The sequence below is a fragment of the Piliocolobus tephrosceles genome, chromosome 16, assembly GCF_002776525.5.
Source record: "Piliocolobus tephrosceles isolate RC106 chromosome 16, ASM277652v3, whole genome shotgun sequence".
Taxonomy (NCBI): domain Eukaryota; kingdom Metazoa; phylum Chordata; class Mammalia; order Primates; family Cercopithecidae; genus Piliocolobus; species Piliocolobus tephrosceles.
The window spans coordinates 63,646,875-63,659,860 of NC_045449.1; the positions used below are offsets into that span (position 1 = coordinate 63,646,875).

General features: G+C 37.6%; 1 long non-coding RNA gene across 2 annotated transcripts in view; it reads left to right on the forward strand.

Annotated features, from left to right (window-relative positions):
- Positions 1-5,373: 5,373 nt before the first annotated feature.
- LOC111542278 overlaps positions 5,374-12,986 on the forward strand; it is a 17,483-nt gene continuing 9,870 nt past the window's right edge. For both annotated transcript variants that reach the window (XR_003309910.1, XR_002731502.1), the window contains exon 1: positions 5,374-5,513. This is a non-coding gene — a long non-coding RNA (uncharacterized LOC111542278). The remainder of the gene's footprint in view (positions 5,514-12,986) is intronic.

Sequence of the window (12,986 nt, forward strand, 5' to 3'; positions counted from 1 at the left end):
CGGCCTCCCAAAGTGCTGGGATTACAGGCCTGAGGCACCGCGCCCGGCCCCAGATTCTATTTTCTAAATCTGCACTGTCCAAAATGGCAGTCACTAACATGTGGTGATTGAGCATTTGAAATGTGGCTAGCCAAAACTGAGATGTGCTCTAAGTTTAAAGTATACACTGGATTTTGAAAACTTAGTACCTAAAAAGGATGTACGATATCTCACTGATGATTTTTGTATCAATTACATGTTACAAGGACAGTATTTTGTATCTATTAGGTTAAATAGAATGCATTATTAAAATTAATTGCATACACTTGGTTTTACTTTCTCAATGTGGTTAACAGCAAATTAAAACTTACATATGTGGCTTTCGTTAGAATTCTATTGGCCACTGCTATTTTAAATATTTCATATAATTGCTCTTCTGCTCATCACATTAATAAGCTTCATCATCTCTCTTCTCTATTATTGCCATGACATCCTACCAGCCTCTGCCCCCGATTCTCCTCTGAACTTTTAATCCATCCACTCCAGTGTTGCCTGATTGATACTTCTAAAATGTTAGAAAAAAACGTAATTGGCTTTCCACTGCCTGGAGGATAAATCCAGTCTCCTTATCTCAGCACATAGAGCTCTTTGCAATCCTACATTTCATATACCTCCAGGCTTTCTTTGAAGTCTCTCACAGTTCCCACGGAACTCGGAGCCATTTCCTGCTTTTTGCTTTTTCACATGGTTTCTTTCTACCTGAAAGGACCTCTCTTACCCTGACTACCCAAAGAATTCTTCTTTTGTCTTGAAGAACCACCTTAAGTTACCTGTAAACTTTTCCCCACCTCTCCTCTTAGCTTTTGGTTATACAGCCAAGTTTTCACTTATTGTCTTCCTTTTCCTGTTGTTACTTGTTACCTCTCTCTGGACTTTGAATTTCCTAACAAATAAGGTTGTAATTTCTTACTTTCTGGATTCGCCATACATATTACGAATACAGAGTATTTACAATTTGTAAATTACAGAGTATTACAAATACTCTGTATTTGTAACACATTAAGTACACAAAAAACATTTAAAGGAAGAAGAGACCGTAGGCTTATTTAAGAAAAATAAATAAACAAGTAAACAAACCAGAAGTTAAACATTCAGTATTGTTCATATCCAATCCCCTAAACAAATAAAATGTAATATCTATTCCCAAATATGATGTCTGTATTTCGTATTATTACAGAAAGAGTTGAATTCAGAGCCAATTTTGATTTCCTGTTTCCTAGTTCAGTTATTAGGAAGCAATTGTGAATAATATAGGCACCTCTTGAAAGAGGCAATTCTTTAATAGAAATTCTAGTTTGTCTTCTTTACTCTTTGGTACAATACTATTTTCTCCAATTTTTAAAAAGTAATTAGTAATTAATTATTGTTCTTGAAGGTTTTGCTGTTGTTTCTACTATGGAACTACTATGACAACTACATTAGCAATTCTGTTAAGGCTCTGGTACATAGTATTTGAACGTTTGCAAGCCACAGAGCTGGGCATGGTGGCAAGTGCCTGTAATCCCAGCTAATTGAGAGGCTAAGGAGTTGGGAGGATTGCATGAGCCCAAGAATTCAAGACCAGCCTGGGCAACATAGCAAGATCCTGTCTCATATTTAAAAAGTGAAGAAAAAAAAAAAAAAAAGGAAGTTTGCAAGTCTTTTTATCTTCAAAGTATTGTCTGCATAGAATTGTCTCTTATCTGACAGAAAGCTGGCCTGGGAATTACCTCTTCCCTTCCCACTGGGTGAACGTTGAAACTACTATCAGGTGCTAATGATTTCTGAACCAGACAAAAACAACTTAGACAAGTGAACACAGATCTCTGTCCTGTCGGCTCCTTCCTGCTGATTTATGAGCTGGAAGGCATTGTTTGTTTTAAAAGGTGGAGCAACTAGGGACAGTCTACCGTCATCTTTGTAATTTCTCAAGATCCCAAAAACAAGCATAGTGGTACAGGGACCTAATTTTCCAGGCAATGGTTACCCAATAGGTCAGTCAGCTAATTTCAGAATTTGATGTACCACGAAAAAGGATGGTCATTGGATCAGGAAGTCAGCTGGGCAAAAAAGTTGTCCTTAATAAAATAAATGACATCATATTGGCAGTGGCTTTGCTGGCCTTTGGATATTTAAATTTCATAAGTTATCACAGATGAATGTTTGTGCAGTACTGGTTGTGTAGAGGCGAAAAGATATGATACACATTGTCAGAATTATTAGTACTAAGAAAAAAATTACCAGAAAAGATACTTGAGCTGAAGTAAGTTTACAATCATAATATAAACCCACTGCCTTGTAAAATTGGCTATTGTGAAATACCAATGTTTTTGTACCACACCTTTATTATTATTGGCATCATTATCACAAAGTAATCATTGTGTTAATAGATCAGAATAAATAGGTTTCTATTTAATTTAAGGTTACAGGTTTCACATTTAATCCTCGCCATTAAACTTTTTCTAAAAAATAGAAACAATATAACTGGCTGGCGACAACAGAGTCGGCAACATTTTACTGTAGAAGTCCAGATAATAAATAACTTAGTCTTTGCAAGCTATACAATCTCTGCAGCAACTAGTCAACTCTCGCCTTGAATCACGAAAGCAACCATAGACCATATATAAATGAAAGAACAGGGCTGTGTTTGCATAAAACTTTATTCACAAAAGCAGGGAAAAATAGATAAATATTCAGTGGTCTGGACTTTGGCCCACAGACCATAGTTTGCCAACCTCTTGGCTATAGTAGAAGTGTAATGTACTCAGCCATTTTCTTATTGCTGGGGATTTAGATGATTCCTCACATTTCTCTATTCTAATAAAAAAATTTCAACAAACATCTGTATGGTTAAAACTTTGTCTGCATTTCCAAAATTATCCTTAGAATAGTTTCCTAGAAGTGGAATTTCTAGGTCAAAAGCTATAAATATTTTTAAGCCTTTTTCTTCTTTTGCCACTTGGGCATGTAAATTGGTGTATCATTTCTGGAAAGCAGTTTGGCAATGCCTAAGTAATCCCTCCCTAAGATCTTCCTAGTTCTAAGTACAATCATTTGTAAAGGAAAACAAACAAACAAAAAGACTGCATGAATTTTATGTTTCTTTAAAAAAGATATCTGAATGTATTAGGTTTGTGTGCACATGGCAGGTTACAAAAATTCAACATTTTTTACATTTATTTTCCTTTCATATTTCTATTTTGATATTTTCATTTCTATCTTGGCCCATTTGTCTGTTTTTCTCTTATCATTTTGTCTTTTCCTCTCCAATTTTATTTCCACTGTACATATTTTAGATGGTAAAAATTTAAAAGCGCAATTTCTAGAATCAGACGGTCCAGGTTCATACCGTAATCCTTCCACTTCCTGGCCATGTAACCTTTCACAAGTTACTAAAATTCCCTGTGCCTCAACTTCCACATTGCTAAAATGGAGTCACTAAGAATATCGACATCGTGTTCTCGCTTTGGGAACCCAATGAGAACAGCATGTAAAGAAATCACTATACACATTACCTAGCACACAGAAAATGTTCAATAAATACTACGTATGATAATGATAGTGAAGGCACATTTCCATCCTCGCTTAAATGGTCACTACCTATCTGGTAATCAAATACACTTTTATCTCTATTTTATTTGAACTTTATTATGGTTTAATTTGAAAAATTTCTTTGGATGTTATTTTGATGTATAATACAGAGACAGTGTCTAAACTGATAGGCAATTACTGGATGGACACGGTAGCTCATGCCTATAATCCTAGCACTTTGGGAGGCCAAGGCAGGTGGATTGCCTGAGCTCAAGTGTTCAAGACCAGCTTGGGCAACATGGTGAAACCCTGTCTCTACTAAAAATACAAAAAATTAGCCGGGCATGGTCGCATGTGCTTGTAATCTCAGCTACTCCAGAGGTAGAGGTTGCAGTGAGTCAAGATCACACCACTGCACTCTGGTCTGGGCAAAAAAGGGAGACTCTTGTCCCAAAAAAAAAAAAAAAAAAAAAAAAACAAAAAACCCAATAATAATAATTAATAGCTAGGCAACTACTGCAATAATTGTTATTGAATATACATTCCTTTCTCAGTGTGTGGTGTGCTCTTTATCAAGTATTTTGCTATTCCACTTTTTAGAATTTGCTTCAGGGAAACCTAGTGTCTTAGAGGTATCTGCTGGTATAATCTGGCTTCTTCATCATTGACTTAATTGTTATGAGTTTATAATATTTTAGCACCCAATAATTCAACTCACTTGCACGACTCTAATTCCTCATTTTTTTCTTAGACATCCTAATAGATCTATTCTCTTATTTGAATTTTACAGTCATGTTGTCACTTTCTCATACTTAAATTTGGTTACTTAATTTTGGATTACTGTTACTTAAACTTGGATCAGAAGTGAATGACACTTATGGAATAACCTGAGAGTTGACATGTGTTATAATGAGCATTCTTCACATCCTGGGACATAATGTGTATCTGCATTTTTCTGACTCCATTTTCCATTTTTCAATCAATTTTTGTGGTTTTCTACATCACTAAAAGAACTAGTAACACATAGAGGTGCTCAATGTTAATGCTAGATGGATAACACAACATTGCTGGAGGGATTAAAGGCAAATTACCTCTTAGCCTTTGAAGGTTCTTCTAAGTAGAGGGATCTGTTGCTTAATTCACATTTTAATGCATTTAATAGCTCTAAAAATATTTTATCTGGACCTCCTATTTGCCAGACACTCTAATAGGTTCTATGAAGGATTTAGACAAAGACTCAGCCATAGGTCTTATCATCGGAGTTCTTCCAGTCTGTGAGGAGACACAAACATGTATAAATGTAATTATATTACAATATTGCAGGTGTAAAATAAAAGTATGATAAGAGCAAAGAGTTGGCATATGATTAATAACTATGATCTCTGGCCAAGACTTCGAGATGAGTTGCTGATGAAACCTGTGTGAGGCACAAAAAAGATGGATAAGAGTTTTATAGGATTGTAAAATAGCAATGTGCGTTATGTGTTTGAACGTTAAGGGGTATCGAGATGTGAAACATATTGTCTGTGATTATTTCTGAATCTTGGACTCTGTAAAATCCACATTGTCAACTTGTAAGTCAATTTGAAGCTCAGAGGCTGCCTGTGTTGGCAAACAGGGTGTGAATCTCCAGGGCAAGAGAAAGATTAAGTAATGGATGCTTTGATATTGTTTCCTTGAATGCATCTATCTCATGTGTGTTTCTCCCCAAATATTTGGTGATCATGTGGTTTGGCTGAAGGAGAGAACATTTGTTGAACATTGTGTCAGCATAATATCAGCTTTAGAATTTCACAGATATCTAGGTGTCCTAAGAGACCAACGGGACTGGACATCAGACCAAGATTCTGATAAAAGGGGATAAGAGAGATTAACCAGAGTAGGGAAAGTGCTTTTCTGAGCCAGAGATAACAAGAGAAACTTAAAGAAAGGGCTGAAGCAAGAAACTTTAAGCCTATGAGTAAGTAAGTAAAAAACTTAAAGCTTTTGCTATAATACCAAACAAGATTTCCTTTTCTATCTATTGTATTACATTAATGCTATCAGCTTTGGTCTAGATGTTTCTGTCTGAAGTATAGTGCCTGTATTATTGTCTTTGGAATAAATATTAATATGGTTTGTTTCTGAGTATTCATTTTTGTAAGTAATTGCTTCAGGTTGAGCTATATCACAATTAAAGATCATTTTGAACCAAGTTCTACATTTAAAACATGAGGAAACTGAGGCTCATAAAGAAATGACACTTGAAAGTCTCTCTGACAACCTATGCATTTAACATTCATATGTAACACGAACATTTTACACTTTTGCTGTTTTCCTTTGAGTGAAGAAGCCATCGTGAATGATTGGTTTTTGTTTTTGTTTTTGTTTTTTGAATAGTCTTTAGTTTTTAGAACCATTTGCGGTTTGTAGCAAAATTAAGTGGGAGGTACACAGATTTCCTGCATATCTCCTGCCCTCAAACATTCATAGCATCTCGTGTTATCAAACATCCGCATCAAAGGGGTACCTTTGCTGTAACTGATGAACCTACACTGAGATATCACTATCAAAGTCCATAGTTTTACATTAGCATTCACACTTAGTGTTATACATTGTATGGGTTTGGACAAATTTATAATGGCATCTATCCATCATAATAGTATCATATAGAGTTGTTTCACTGCCTTAAAAATACCCTGTGCTTTGCCTGTTCATACTTCCCTTCCCCTAACTCCTGGAAAACACTGATCTTTTTTCTGTTTTCCAAAATCTCATATAGTTGGAGTCATGCAGTACATAGAATTTTCAGATGGGTTTCTTTTACTTAGTAATATGCATTTAAGTTTCCTCTACCTCTTAGTATGATTTGAAAGCCCATTTCTTTCTAGTGCTTAATAATATTTTATTGTCTACATATACCATTCTTTATCCATTCACCTACTGAAGGACATCTTGGTTGCTTGAATTTTTAGAAATTATCAGTAAAACTACTATAAACATTTGAGTACAGATTTTTTTTTTTTTTTTTTTTTTTTTTTTTTTTGAGATGGAGTCTCGCTCTGTTGCCCAGGCTGGAGTGCAGTGGCCGGATCTCAGCTCACTGCAAGCTCCGCCTCCCGGGTTCCCGCCATTCTCCTGCCTCAGCCTCTGGAGTAGCTGGGACTACAGGCGCCCGCCACCTCGCCTGGCTACTTTTTTGTATTTTTTAGTAGAGACGGGGTTTCACCGTGTTAGCTAGGATGGTCTCGATCTCCTGACCTCGTGATCCGCCCATCTCGGCCTCCCAAAGTGCTGGGATTACAGGCTTGAGCCACTGCGCCCGGCCTGAGTACAGATTTTTATATGACATAAGTTTTCATCCCCTTTGGGTAAATACCGAGGGGCTCAATTGCAGGATTATATGGTAAGAGTATGTTTAGTTTTATAAGAAACCACTGATCTGTCTTCCAAAATGGCTGTACCATTTTGTGTTGGCACCAGCAATAAATCAGAGTTCCTGTGGCTCCACGTTTTCCCCAGCATTTAATGTCAGTATTCTGGATTTTGATCATTCTAATAAGTATAGAGTGGCATCAAATTTTTTAAATTTGCATTTCTCTGATGACATACGATATGGAGTGTTTTTTCATATGCTTATTTGCCATCTGTATATCTTCTTTGATAAGGTGGCTGTTAAGTCTTTGGCTTATTTTTTCAATCAGATTGTTTGTTTTCTTATTGTTGAGATTTAAGAGTTCTTTGTATATATTGAATAATAGTCCTTTATCAGATATGTCTTTGGCAAAAATTTTCTCCCAGTATAGGAGTTAACTAGTTAACTAGTTTCTCCTGATGAGAGATCTTATTAAGAAGACAAGGCCGGGCACGGTGGCTCAAGCCTGTAATCCCAGCACTTTGGGAGGCCAAGACGGGTGGATCACCAGGTCAGGAGATCGAGACCATCCTGGCCTACACGGTGAAACCCCGTCTCTACTAAAAAATACAAAAAACTAGCCGGGTGAGGTGGCGGGCGCCTGTAGTCCCAGCTACTCGGGAGGCTGAGGCAGGAGAATGGCGTAAACCCGGGAGGCAGAGCTTGCAGTGAGCCGAGATTGCGCCACTGCACTCCAGCCTGGGCGACAGAGCGAGACTCCGTCTCAAAAAAAAAAAAAAGAAGAAGACGAGAATGCTCTCCAGTGATGTCAAAATGCCTCCTTTCCCTTTCCCATGCCAGAAGCATGAGGGGATTTTTAATTTTTAAAATTTTTTTGCCAATATTTACCGTGAGAACTTGGTGTAACTCCCGGAGGCAAAACTCAAAAGTGTATCTCTCCTCCCCTCAACCACCCACTCCAGGACTGGATCTCCCTGGAGTTTTATCTTTTGGACTTGTTTACACTGACCTCCAGAAATGCATCAATTGCAGTTCAGGTTTTCCTACTCAAAACTGATTCCCTTGGAGGTTTCTGTTCTACTAAGCTGTGATTTTTTTTTTTTTTTTTTAATTCACCTCTTGACTTATCCAATTTTGAAGGCAGTGGTTTGCCCTGTGACCTCGCTTCTCTGATCGATCTAAGAGTTGTTGATTCTTCAGTTTCTTCATCCTTCTGTAATCAAGGGTTCACCTTGCCTACTGCCTGGACAGGGCCGGCTTATCAGGACAGTGGAACAGCAATGGAGGAAGAGTAATTCAAGCAGAGTCGGCTATGCAGGAGATCGGAGTTTTATTATTACTCAAATCAGTCTCCCCGATCAGAGTTTTTAAGGGTAGTTTGTTGGGAGTACTGGTTGGTTGCGTTGAAGGTAAACTCATAGGAGGTCGAAGTGAGTTCTTGCTGGCTTACATTCCTGGGTGGGATTGCAGAACTGGTTGAGCTGTATTATGAGTCTGGGTGGTGTCATATGCTACATCAGAATGCAGGGTCTGTAAATAGCTCAAACACTGATCTTAGACTTTACTATAGTGATGTTATTCCCAGGAGCGATTTTGGGGAGGTTCAGACTCTTGCAGTCAGAGGCTGCATGGCCCCTAAACCGTCATTTCTAATCTTGTAGCTAATTTGTTAGTCCTACAAAGGCAGACTGGTCCCCAGGCAAGAAAGGATTTTTCAGGAAAGGACTGTTACCCATTTTATTTCAGAGTTTAAACTGCAAATTCCTTCCCAAGGCTAGTTCGGCCTACACCCCGGAATGAACAAAGACAGTTTCAAGGTTAGAAGGAAGATGGGGTCAGTTAGGTCTGATCTGTTTCACTGACATAATTTCCCCACTTAAGATTTTTTGCAAAGGCAGTTTCACTTTGACTTGTGGCAGCAACTTCCAAGCTTCTAACATGTTTCCTAGGGCTGATTTTAGGTTTTTAAACTACAAGTTTTATTATGTTTTAAAATGAGAGGTACATCTAATGACAGGATTTTATATAGTATATATCTGATTATATCTTTAAATTATTAGACTTTGGAGTTTATTCCCTGAATCTAATATTTTTCATGTTATTATCTGATAGAGAAACTAATTAATCATATTATTAGAGCTAGGTCTCTGTCTGCAAGTAGGAAGATTAGGTCATTTTAAACAGTTAAGCCTTAAAGAGCTAGAGACCCAGGAGGGAAAACGTATTTGAAAAATAAGAGCTTCTATGTCATTTGTTAAATCAGCAGAAACATGACCTGAAGTTCCACCTAAAAACCTTAAAGCAAGTCCCAATTATTCTTAATTTACAAGCTAAATTTAATTGAATTAAAAGCTCAAATTTTATTTCATCAAGAGACTCTTCCCATAATGTTTGGTAAGTTTCCAATCAGTATCAACCCTTAGCGTTTACCATGAATGCTGAAGGCTCACCGTGTTACATTTATTTCTTCTATTACAGATGAACTTTACAGGAGAGATTTTAAAAGGTGAATGTATTAGCATTTAAGTAGTCAGAGAATAATACACCAACCCGAGTTAGAGAGGTCTGTGAAACTGTGTTTGTTTCTGTTGGTGGTGGTGGTGGTGGTGGTAAATTTAACATTACTAGCCACCAATTGATGGAGTCTGTGATTCTTCCAATGCCTCTCAGATAATATCTTTTGTCTTAATATATTTTCATCTTAATATTGCAGAAGATCTGGTGACGTTGTTGTGCTGGTAGGAAACAGAGCTCAGGTAGCCCACCTCTCTTAAACCTCTAAAAGTGTTTTTTACTTTTAAAAATATTTCTGGAGTTAAAAGTCCCCAGATGTATGCCTCTCTCTCAGTCTGAGAGACTCACTTACCTGAGTGAATACTTGAAATTTTTTCTTAAATGCAGAGCCTCAGTAGGAAGATAATGCATCAGTCAGGTGTTGCCTTTACTCTGACAGAGGCTTCAGCTGTTAGGAAATTTGCCATTCTAACTTCTCACTATTGGAATTGCTGGGTCATGCACAGAAGCAAAACCCCTTAGATTGCTTTCATACTCTGTTGGCAGTACTGTAGCCCTGACTTATGATTCCACTGTTACATTTTCTTTTGCAACTGGAGAAAATTGAAAAATGCAACTTCATAATATCCCTCCACTCAATGTTGTCAATGACACTTACAAACTCTCAGTTACTACTTAAGACTTAAAGGTGCAAAGGCAATTTCATTTTGGGGCTTTGCTACTCTTTTTCAGCTGACTCTCTAAAAGCCTCTTTCTTTTCCAGATGCAGGTGTCTTGTTGCTGAATATCACACTTATAGTGGGGGTGGATCTTTGAAACTGGGTCTGTGGACTTTTCTCTCTTACCATGAGCCCTCTGACCTCTGCAGCATTTTTCCTTCCTTGGAATTCTTGCACAAGCAGGAGTGATTGATTTCTGAAATTCAGACTATCTAGTTTGATCATTTTAATCCTACCACAAAATCATGGCTGCAATAGGAAACTTTATTTAAGATATATCAGCCAGAATTCTAAAGAAAAGTTGGTCTTCATTTAATTCTTTTAAAGTCTTGGAAGGTATCTAATTGCAACAAACAACCATTGAGATGTCATTTTATTTTTCTGAGTCCCGAGAGCAACATAGTAGACCTTCAAAGCATATTCATCTTGAATAGAATCAAAAAATAATAAATGTCATTTTTAGTAGACTGGAAAAATGTGGATTCTCTTGCAGTGATGTAACCATACCGAAGTATGATGTTGTGTTTTTGTGTGATGAGAGTAATTGAAGAGCAGAGGGCAGGCTGCAAAATGCAGTCAAAAAGCAGGCTTGCCTTCAGCAAATGAGAAGCTTATAGCTTTGCCTTCATGGCATAGTAAAAAGATTAGACAAAATCAGACTGAGGAAGAAATTTCTATCTCACAGTGCCTGCCCACTTTCTGAGAAAGGATATAGTCATCTCTTGGTATCTGTGGAAAATTGGCTCCAGGGCCCTTGGTGACTTTAAAATTTCAGGATCCAAGTCACTCATAAAATGGCATATTACTTATGTATAGCCTACACACATCCTCCCACGTTTTTTTTTTTTAAATAATCTCTGGATTACTTACATGGAAATGCTATATAAATAGATGTTATGCTGTGTTGTTTTTTATTTGATTATTTTGTTGTATTTTTGTTTTCATTTTATTTTGTTTTCATATTTTTGCTCTGAGGTTGGTTGAATCTGCATGCACAACCCATGGATACAGAGGCCTCGCCAGCTATAGTTGCGAAATAACATATGCCCAAGTTTGTCTTAAGAACAGGCATTAAATCACAGGAAGGGCAACCAAAGGTCCTTTCTTCGTTTGTTTGTGTATATATTTAAGAAATACATATTGAGCACCTGTTTCCTCTCAGTCACCATGAAGGCTTAGAGAGACAGGAGGGTGGGTGGTAGCTACCAAGAGGATAAAGACAGGACCTTGAGGAGTTCATAGTATGATGGGGGAAGAGAGACATGCAAAGAAATCATCAGAATTTGTACTTACAAATGTGATACTTGAGCCTGAACAATGTGCTCTGGAAGCACATTTTGCCTGGGAAGGAGCAGGAGTGAGTTTATGAAAGATGCACGGGTCTCTAGTAAGTGACTGGTTCAGTATATTTAATGATTCCAGGCCTTAGACTTCTTCAATTAGGCAAACAAACTAATCCATATGTAAGAGATACACAATACAAATTTTGCCCAAATATTTTCATACTACAGATGTGTTCTAGCCCCTATGACGAACCTTTCATTTTAACTGAGACTGGAGCAGGGTGGAGCAGCTGAACCTTATAAATGTCAAACTGGGGGAGGCCGGGCGCGGTGGCTCAAGCCTGTAATCCCAGCACTTTGGGAGGCCGAGACGGGCGGATCACGAGGTCAGGAGATCGAGACCATCCTGGCTAACACGGTGAAACCCCGTCTCTACTAAAAATACAAAAAACTAGCCGGGCGAGGTGGCGGGCGCCTGTAGTCCCAGCTACTCCGGAGGCTGAGGCAGGAGAATGGCGTAAACCCGGGAGGCGGAGCTTGCAGTGAGCTGAGATCTGGCCACGGCACTCCAGCTCGGGCGACAGAGCAAGACTCCGTCTCAAAAAAAAAAATAAATAAATAAATAAATAAATAAATAAATGTCAAACTGGGGGAGCAGTAGGTGGTATGAGACTATAGACCTCGAATCTTCATGAGTTCTGGTCTCAGGTAGATTAAATTAATTCAGTGATGTAGAAGTAAGAAGAAATAAAGTTTGACTTTTAGAAATGACTCAACAGTTTAACAACAAACTTTCACTCAAATCTGTAAGTATCTATTCTTATTATAAATGATTCTTGTAAGGTTTAAAGTGTGGAGATTCCCACCTCACTGGCTGTCATTGTGTGTATGTGTTTTGAAATTCTGTCTAGACCTCAGCCAGACTTTTAGGAAATTTAGAAGGGATCACTGGGCCAGGAGAAGACAAGGACAAGAAAGAAAAAGAGAAAGAGGTAGTTTTTCTAGGATAGAGGAGATTTTGTTCTCTTGGTCCTCCAGGCTTTTTCTCCCTCCTGATGATTTGTAAAAAACCCACCTTCCTGAAATGCATGGACCAAAGTACTGCAAGAAAGTAGAGGACAAAATTGAAATGAATTTGGAGTGAAACTGGATTACACTGGATTATGCCTACTAGATGTGACAAAATTCTAACTCTAATTCTGAATTCTAGTTCTCTGGCTCTCTAACATTCCACACTGATGATCCTGAATAGTAGAAAATAGATTATCTAGACAGAATTAAAAAAAAAATTTGAAGTGGACTTATGTGTGTTAATGGGTTAATACATGAGAATCCTTTGTGTTTTCAAAGCAAACTTGCATGAGTTTCAAAATATTGTAACTAGTAGCTAATGTTAAAAATATTATCACATCTTTTAACTCAGTTACTTTCACTTGAAATGTAAATGTTAATGTATTTCTAACTTTCAAGGTGATAAGTAACTTTTTTCTTTCCTTCTTTCCCTTCTTCTTTCCCTTCTTTCCTTCCTTCCTTCCTTCCTTCCTTCCTTCCTTCCTTCCTTCCTTC